Below are 9,234 nucleotides of genomic sequence, written 5' to 3'. Positions count from 1 at the left end.
TCAGCTTTTGCCTGGACTGATCCCAACTTCAGACACCCCACTCTACATTTATGCCACATCTCTTTCCTTCTGTATTGAAAAAGAGTGCTCATGAGATAGAGTAATGTTTAGACTTAGGCCAGGGGCAGTGACTCATGCCTGTAATCCCAGCACTTTGGGAGGCCGAGGTGGGTGGATCACCTGAGGTCACGAGTTCGAGACCAGCCTGGCCAACATGGTGAAACCCTGTCTCTACAAAAATACAAAAATTAGACGGGTGTGGTGGTAGGTGCCTGTAATCTCAGCTACATGGGAGGCTGAGGCAGGAGAATCATTTGAACCTGGGAGGCGGAGGTTGCAGTGAGCCGAGATCGCACCACTGCACTCTAGCCTGGGTGATAAGAGTGAAACTCCGTCTCAAAAAAAAAAAAAAAAAAAAAAATTTAGACTTGAAAATTAGGCATCGCCTATAAAATGTTAAAGGTTGTCAGGTGAGTGCATTTGTGGATATCAATAACTTGTTGTTTTTTAGTGATTTCCCAAGGAAACGTAAAAGACATTTGAATATTTTCCTTCCATGCCCCTGGCATCATCTTTGATCATGGAGTTATTGAGAATTTGAATCTGAGACAAAAAATGTTGTGTAATCTAGAGGAAAGAAATGTTCCCAGATCAGTTTTTTTGTTTTGTTTTGTTTTTTTCAGACAGGGTCTTGCTCTTTCACCAGTCTGGGGTGCAGTGGCCTGATCATAGCTCACTGCAGCCTCAACCTCCCATGCTGAAGCAATCCTCAGGCCTCAGCCTCCCAAGTAGCTAGGACTACAAGTGTGTGCCACCATGCCCAGCTAATTTTTTTATTTTTTGTAGAGATGGGGTTTCACTTTGTTGCCCATACTGGTCTTGAACTCCTGGGCTCAAGCAGTCCTCCTGCCTTGGCCTCCCACAGTGCTGGGTTTACAGGTGTGAGCCACCTTAAACAAGATCCCATCCTTGAACAAGAAATATGGTGTATTACTTGCTTGGGCTGCCATGACAAAATACACAGAGACTTGGGGGCTTAAACAACAGACATTTATTTTCTCATAGTTCTGGAGGCAGGTACAGGCAAGGTAGATTTATTCTTAGGCTACTTGTCTCGGTTTGTAGGTGGCTACTCTCTCGCTGTGTGCTCAGGTGACCTCTTCTTTGGGCATGAGAGGGGACGAGGTCTTGGTGTCTTTTTTCATGAGGACACCAGTCCCTCAGATCAGCATCCCACTCTTATGACCTCATTAAACCTTAATTGCTTCTTTAGAGGCCCTATCTCCAAATATAGCCACACTAGGGGTTAGAGTTTCCCACATATGAGTTTTGGGACTCAAACATTTAGTCCATAACATGGTTAAGGTGCTTTCATTCTCTACCATAAATAACAAGCTAAATGTACTAGATGCACCTGTTCCCCATAAATATATTGGTAACATTTCATTAGATATTAAAGCTGAGGATGAAATTCTATAGCATAGTATTTTTTTTTCCAGAGGGCTCAGAGAATATTCTCTCTATGCCTAAAGGTATTTATGTTTCATATAAAAGAGGTGACTGGTGCCAGGTGCGGTGGCTCATGCCTGTAATCCCAGCACTTTGGGAGGCCGAGGCAGGCAGATCACGAGGTCAGGAGTTTGAGACTAGCCTGACCAACATGGTGAAACCCCGTCTCTACTAAAAATACCAAAATTAGCCAGGCGTGGTGGCGCTCACCTGTAAACCCAGCTAATCAGGAGGCTGAGACAAGAGAATCGCTTGAACCCGGGAGGCGGAGGTTGCAGTGAGCCGAGATCGCGCCACTGCACTCCAGCCTGGGGGATAGAACGAGACTCCATCTCAAAAAAAGAAAAAAATAAATAAAAAAAAGAGGTGACTGACAGAAATATTGTGCTGAAGTATATTGTATATCTAGACTGTTTCTTTTTGAACCAGAATAGGTTCAGAGAGGCTTCCTGTAGACTATTTCTACACCAGGCATTTAACTGCTAGCCTAGAATTAATTAAACCCAGGGTTGACAGGCAGTCCTTCTCAAGAGAAAAGATGCTCTGTGTAGAGAAACTTCTCCTGCCAGTGTGAAAGAAGCCAAAAGTTTTGGGGTAAACAGCAGCTTTTAAACAGACTTTGGGGCTGGGCACGGTGGCTCATGCTTGTAATCCCAGCACTTTGGGAGGCTGAGGAGGGCGGATTATTTGAGGTCAGGAGTTTGAGACCAGCCTGGCCAACATGGTGAACCCTGTCTCTACCAAAAATACAAAAATTAGCCGGGCCTGGTGGCATGCACCTGTAGTCCCAGCTGCTCAGGAGACAGAGGTTGCAGTGAGCCAACATCGCGTCACTGCACTCCAGCCTGGGCGACAGAGTGAGACTCCATCTCAAAAAAAAAAAAAAAAAAAAAGAGAGAGAGAGACTTTGGGGCCAGATGCAATGGCTCATGCCTATAATCCCAACATTTTTGGGAGGCTGAGGCAGGAGGATCACTTGAGCCCAGGAGTTTGAGATCAGCCTGGGCAACATAGGGAGACCCTGTCTCTACCAAAAAAAAAAAAAGTAATCATGGTAGGGGGCGGCACGTGCCTTGTAATCCTAGCTACTCAGGAGGCTGAGGTGCGAGGATCACTTGAGCCCAGAAGTCTGAGGCTGCAGCAAGCCATGATCGTGCCACTGCACTCCAGTCTTGGTGACCAGAGTCCTTGTCTCAAAAAAGAAAGAAAGAAAGAAACTTTGGCCAGAGTTATATCATTACTTTGAGAAAAGCACCCAAGGTATTGGTTTTGCAGATTGTGCGGAGTCATTAAGAAAAGCAACAGGCACTTCTGCTTCTAGCCAAAATCAATTAACAGGGACCAAATGTAACTTCCCATCTGAAACAGCCAAAAAATCCCAGACTATGTAAGTGAAACAAAGGTTTTAAAGACACTGGATATCAGGCAAAGAAGGACAGTGGCCCCTGAGAAATGGGAAATAAACAAGGTGAGCCCTATGACTGTCCCAGCTCACTGCCGTGATAAGGGATGGAGTTTCCAGGCCATAGCACAGGGAGGAGGAATTGAGGTGAAACCTGGTAGAGTCCTTGAATCGAAGAAATTTCTTTGTCATAATATTGTACTATAGTTTTGCAATATGTTATTATGGGAGGAGTTTGGCAAAAGGATACACTAATCTCTCTGTGTTCTTTTCTTTTTTTTTTCTCGACGGGAAGGTGGGGGTGGGGACAGGGTCTTGCTCTGTTGCCCAGGCTGGAGTACAGTGGTGTGATCACACCCACTGCAGCCTTGACCTCCTGGGCTCAATCGATCCTCCCACTTCAGCCTCCTGAGTAGCTGGGACTACAGGTTTGTGCCACTGGGAAAAATACACTGTATTAACACCAGTGAAAAGAAAGCTGGGGTAGCTATATAAATATCACACAATTTAGATTCCAGAGCAAAAAATATATAATGGAAAAGAAGGCCATTCCATAATGATAAAGCAGTCAATTAATCAAGAGAACATAACAATGCTAAACACTTACATACCTGGCCAGGCATGGTGGCTCACGCCTGTAATCTCAGCACTTTGGGAGGCCAAGATAGGTGGATCACCTGAGGTCAGGAGTTCGAGACCAGCCTGGCCAACATGGTGAAACCCCATCGGTACTAAAAATACAAAAATTAGCCAGGTGTGGTGGTGCATACCTGTAGTCCTAGCTACTCGGGAGGCTGAGGCAGGAGAATCGCTTGAATCCGGGAGGCAGGGGTTGCAGTGAGCCGATATCACACCACTGCACTCCAGCCTGGGTGACAGAGTGAGACTCAGTCTCAAAAAAATAAAAAATAAAAATAAAAAAAACAAAAGACACTTTATGCACCTAAAACAGAGCTTCAAATTACATGAAGCAAAGCCAACAGAATTGCAGGGAGAAATAGATTTCAATTCCCTTCTTTCAAAAGCTGATAGAGCAAGTAAGCTAAAAACTATCAACAAGGATTTAGTTGATGTGAACAACATTGTATTAGTTTGCTAGGGCTACCATAACTAAATGCCACAGACTGAATGGCTTAAACAACAGAAATTTATTTTCTTCTAGTTCTGAAGCTGGAAGTTCAAGATCAAGGTGTCAGCAGCTTTTGTTCCTCCTGAGCCCTTGCTCCTTGGCTTACAGATGGCCACCTTCTTCCTGTGTCCTCACATGGCCTTTTTTTCTGTGCACTCGTGCCCCTGCTGTCTCTTTCTCTTCTTTTTTTTGGGCGGGGGGTCAAGTTCTCACTCTGTCACCCAGGCTGGAGTGCAATCATAGCTCACTGTAACCTCAAAGTCCTGGGCTCAAGTGATCCTCCCACCTCAGCCTCCTGGGAAGCAGGGACTAGAGGTGCACACCCCAATGCCCAGCCAATTAAAATTTTTTTTTTTTTTTGTAGAGATGGGAACTCACTATGTTGCCCAGGTTGGTCTTCAACTCCTGGCCTCAAGTGATTCTCCCACCTCGCTGCCCAAGGTGCTGGGATTACAGGTGTGAGTCACTCCACCCCACCTCTTCCTCTTCATTTTTTTTGTTTGTTTTTGAATTTTGCTCTTGTCGCCCAGGCTGGAGTGCAATAGTGCGATCTTGGCTCACTGCAACCTCTGCCTCCTGGGTTCAAGGGATTCTCCTGTCTCAGCCTCCCAAAGTGCTGGGATTACAGGTGTGAGCCACCACACCCAGCCTTCCTCTTCTTACAAGAACACCAATCCTATTGGATTAGGACCCCACCATTACGAACTCATTTAACCTTAATTTCCTCTTTTAAAGGCCCTATCTCAAAATACAGTCACACTGGGGGTTAAGGCTTCAACATATAATTTTTGGGGAAACACAATTTAGTCCATAACAAACACTACTGGCCAGCACTGGCTGACCTGGGTACCTGCAGGCCGCCAGGATTGCTAAAACATCTGTCAATGTTGTGACTGAACCTTCTGAAATGAAACTAGCCTTCATTTTGGATTATTGGGGTGTTTATTCTTGTGTAATCTTATCAGTGCCCTTGAACTCGGATCATTCAATAAGTACTGCCAAGGGATATAGATATTTGCTTTGATACTTTAATAATTTCAATGGTGATGACAGTGATAACAGGAACAGCTAGTAAGTACTACAGTCACTACGCATCAGGCATTCTGTAAAGTTTGATGCAGATTAGTTCACAGAATCTTACAAGAACCCTATGGTGAAAATACTTTTAGAAAATATTAAAGATGTTAAAGCCTATAATCAGTTGACTTAAAGTTAAAAAAAATTAAAGACGAAACTGAGACACCAAGAGGAGAAACAGCTTGTCCAAGGTCGCACAGTTATTAATACATAGCAGGACCTGAGGATATTCACACACTCTAACTTGGTAAGTGGTCAAGTATTAAGGCATTCTGGGTAACTTCAGAATTGATTTTCTCATACCACATGATGGTAGGCAACATTTACATGGGTGACAAAAACTATTGCAAGCTATTTTATACTATATACAGAGAGGACTACATATGTATATTATATCAATAATGATATAGCAAAGACAACATGTGGTTCACTTATCCAGAAAAAATGAAAATTATTTGGACTATATTTGAAATTTCATTTACAATCATTTTATAAATTGAATCAAAATTTATTAAATATGGATGATGTAAACCAACAGATATTACACTTTTTTTTCTCCTACGATGGGTGGTGAAACCCACTGTGGGTCAGTGTATATGTGCTTGGAATAAATGTGTAAACCTTGAGAAAATTTTTACAAAGTGCATTTCTGATTGAAACCAAAAGAAGACATTTCAGAATTCCCTGTTTGGTGGAAATGCTTTTTGTTTCTTTGTTTAATTAATTACACTTTAAAAATAATTGCTGACCATACTGAATTGCAATCCCTACCAAGGGAGCTACCAGGGAGGGAGAGAGGTGTCTGTCACCGTCCATGGCATCTTAAAGGTGGCCCCCACTGCTCGGTGTTTGTTTATGGGTTCATATTGATCCCTTTGCTTAACTATTAAATATTTTCCTATTTGAGAAATAATCATACTTAGCACAGAATGTCCTCATCAGAGTAAATCTTTAATAATAAAATTATACGACTGTTATTTGGTTTAATCATGTTTTTCCACTCATCTGATCCTTGGGTTTGGAAATGGAAAATATATCAGCCTGCACTTTTTTTTTTTTTAAAAAGGAGTCTAGCTGTGTCACCCAGGCTGGAGTGCAGTGGCGTGATCTCGGCTCACTACAAACTCCGCCTCCCGGGTTCACACCATTCTCCTGCCTCAGCCTCCTGAGTAGCTGGGACTACAGGTGTCCACCACCACGCCTGGCTAATTTTTTTGTATTTTTAATAGAGAAGGGGTTTCACCTGTGTTAGCCAGGATGGTCTCGATCTCCTGACCTCGTGATCCACCCGCCTCGGCCTCCCAAAGTCAGCCTGCACTTTTGTTTAATTTTAAGAAAATATGGAGGTACCCTATATAACATATAATGATCTTAAAAAAAAATAATTAAACAGGCCGGGCGTGGTGGCTCACGCCTGTAATCCTAGCACTTTGTGAGGCCGAGGCAGGCATATTGCCTGAGCTCAGGAGTTCGAGACTAGCCTGGACAACACGGTGAAACCCCGTCTCACTAAAATACAAAATATTAACCAGGCGTGGTGGCGCACACTGTAGTCCCAGCTACTCGGGAGGCTGAGGCAGGAGAATGCCGTGAACCCGGGAGGCAGAGCTTGCAGTGAGCCGAGATCTCGCCACTGTACTCCAGCTTGGGCGACAAAGCGAGACTCCGTCTCCAAAAAAAAAAAAAAAAAACAAAAAACTGTCGGTTAAATGGTGTGTTTTTCATAGGGATAGCAAATTGAAATTACTACTCAATGAATTTTGCTAAGAAAGACTTTTTAATAAGAACAGTTAAAAAGTCATGGTTAAATTCACTTACTTGTAAATTTCCTACACCTCTCCCCCCAGGGTTGTATATTAAAAATCCCTTCCAGGAATGTACAGAAGTGGAAACTTTCACACTCTACTTTTATTAAGGATTTCGATGGAACAATTACTGTTGCCTCATCACTAATTTAAAAGCAACATTAAGTTGCTTGTTTGTAGCCGGTCTCAGGCCCACACACCTCCCATTGGCCACCTCCTGGGCATAGCTATTGGTCTGTCAGTGGCTCCGTGGTGAAGTAGAGCCTATCAATGCCCGGGATATCCCAAGGCCCGCCTTCTACTGCACTGCCATTGGCAGATCTCGCTGCCTGTTGGGGGGCCTGGAGCGGAGAGAGGCTCCCTGGGTTTGCAGAGAGGAGCTGGTGGTTGAGGGCCCTGAGTCAAACCTGTGTTCCCGGTCTCAGAGAAATGTGCATGCACGGTCATCTCCCCGGAAATGAACAGCTGAGAGGGCGGCGGTGGGATGGGGTCCCAGAGATGGCGCTCTCCAGGCCGCAGCAGGGGCCGGTGAGGTCGGCGGCTTTGGAAAACGAGAGTGGCACGTTTTAGGGGAGGTCCCCAGGCACGCAGGACTGCTGGGTGGATCTGGGATTCCTTAAGGAGGTGCCCATGGCCCGCACCCTTGTTAAATACTTTTTATCAAAAGAAGTCCTGGAGGACTCTCTCCTTTTCCCCTCTGGTTAGGGCAGCCTGAACCTATAAAAGTAGCTATAAAAGTAGCATTACAACGGCAGTCGGTGAACACTTCAGATTTTAAAAATGTTTCAGACATGTTTCTGAGACTTTAAAATGAACAACAATAAAAACCAACAAGTACTTTGATAACTTTACATCTTTTTCCAGATGGATAATTACAAGGGGGATGTCAGAAAACTATAATCAACTAGTTTGGGTTTTAATTTTTGTCTTAATACATGGTACTTCTAATGGTTTAAATATGGTGGTGATGATAATGACAAAAAATCAAGAAGGCCAGGCGCTGTGACATGCGTCTGTGGTCCCAGCTTTCTGGGAGGATCGCTTGAGCCCAGGAGGTCGAGGCTGCAGTGAGCTGTGATTGCACCACTGCACTCCAGCCTGGGTGACAGAGCGAGACTCTGTCGCAAAACAAAAGAAAACCAAACCTAAATCACTTTAAAGGACTTCATGCTTTAAAGTGTCAGGTACCTGTAAGGTACTTGGCTGAAGTGCCAGTTGAGATGGGTGTGAAGTGAGTCTATGAGTCCTTGGGGGAGAAAGCATTGCCTTTGAGTGGGCTGTGTCCCTTACCCTTCCCCTCTTTTCCCCTATCCTGCAAAAGCAATGAGCTTTTGCTGGCATTTTTCTCATCTTTTTGTAAACGTTGAACGATGGAGCCAGAGGTCTGTCTTCAAATACTGCCTAGAAATTAAAGTTTTTAAACAAATTAAATACTTAAGTGAATTGAAATGTAAAATGCACTCCCCTATTCCCCTCCCCAAAGCCCCTCACTGAGCTCCAAACAGGAGTTGTTCCTGACCCCACTGGCACTGAGGTGTTTGCCAGGGCTCCTGCAGTGGGAGATGGAGATTCAGGGTCTAGGGATTTAATTTCAGAAAAAAGAATTCTTTCAAAATAATTTCTCTAACCAATAAGAATTTGTAAGAAACAAATGTTTAGAATTATGTTTGAGACCTTCTTTTTTTTTTTTTTTTTGCCATGCAGTTCTTATTCTGGTATATTACACATAAAGCAAAATATACCCATTTTCAGTATAGAGTTCAATGAGGCCGGGCAAGGTGGCTCATGCCTGTAATCCCAGCACTTTGGGAGGCCGAGGTGAGAGGATCACTTGAGCCCAGGAGTTTAAGAACAGCTTGGACAACATAGTGAGACTCCATCTCCACAGAAAATTTTAAAAATTAGCTGAGTGTGGTGGTGCATGCCTGTAATCCCAGCTACTTGGGAGGCCGAGGTGGGAGAATTACTTAAGCCCAGGAGGTCAAGGCACAGTGAGCCATGATCATGCCACTGCACTCCAGCCTGGGTGACAGAGCCAGACTCTGTCTCAAAAATAAAAAAAGATAATAATAAAAATAGAGTTCAATGAGTCCTGACAAATGCATACAGAACATTCCAATCACCTGCAAAAGTTCTTTAATGCACTTCCCAGTCATTCTCCCTCAGAACAACATCTAATGTGATTTCCTTCACTATAGATTAGTTTTGCCTGGTTTAGATTTCATATGGGTGGAATACAGTATTTCTCTTTTGTGTCTGGCTTTTTTCATTTGGCCCCATGTCTATGAGATTCATCTATGCTCTTCCTATGT

Source organism: Nomascus leucogenys, chromosome X, assembly GCF_006542625.1.
Source record: "Nomascus leucogenys isolate Asia chromosome X, Asia_NLE_v1, whole genome shotgun sequence".
In the NCBI taxonomy this organism is placed as follows: Eukaryota; Metazoa; Chordata; class Mammalia; order Primates; family Hylobatidae; genus Nomascus; species Nomascus leucogenys.
The sequence above is the reverse complement of the archived record's forward strand: the minus strand, read 5'-3'. Positions refer to the sequence as shown.